Below are 358 nucleotides of genomic sequence, written 5' to 3' on the forward strand. Positions count from 1 at the left end.
AGCCGCTTTCCGCAACATCAAAACCATCGCCGAGTGTTTGGCCGACGAACTCATCAACGCCGCCAAGGTGAGGGCAGGGGGGAGGACACGGGATGCAACTGTCCCCCTTGTCACCTTCTCTCACGAGTTGGGGGACACAACAGACCCCCCCCAGTCCAACTTACACCCATCCCACCCCCCCAGGGTTCTTCCAACTCCTACGCCATCAAGAAGAAGGATGAACTGGAGCGCGTGGCCAAGTCCAACCGTTAAAGAGCCACTGTTGTCACCCGCCCCCCCCAATAAAATTCACTTGCTCTGTGTACCCCCTGGCTCCTCGCTGTGATTTGGGGCAGGGCGGGGGGGAGGACACAGGTTT

The 358-nt window shown here is 59.2% G+C and overlaps 1 long non-coding RNA gene across 1 annotated transcript; it reads left to right on the forward strand.

Annotated features, from left to right (window-relative positions):
- LOC118451672 lies at positions 1-303 on the forward strand. Its single transcript, XR_004841185.1, has 2 exons — positions 1-67; positions 184-303. It is a non-coding gene; the product is annotated as an uncharacterized LOC118451672 (long non-coding RNA).
- The last annotated feature ends 55 nt before the right edge of the window (positions 304-358 follow it).

The sequence above is a fragment of the Egretta garzetta genome, unplaced genomic scaffold (assembly GCF_000687185.1).
Source record: "Egretta garzetta isolate BGI_Z169 unplaced genomic scaffold, ASM68718v1 scaffold431, whole genome shotgun sequence".
Classification (NCBI taxonomy): Eukaryota; Metazoa; Chordata; class Aves; order Pelecaniformes; family Ardeidae; genus Egretta; species Egretta garzetta.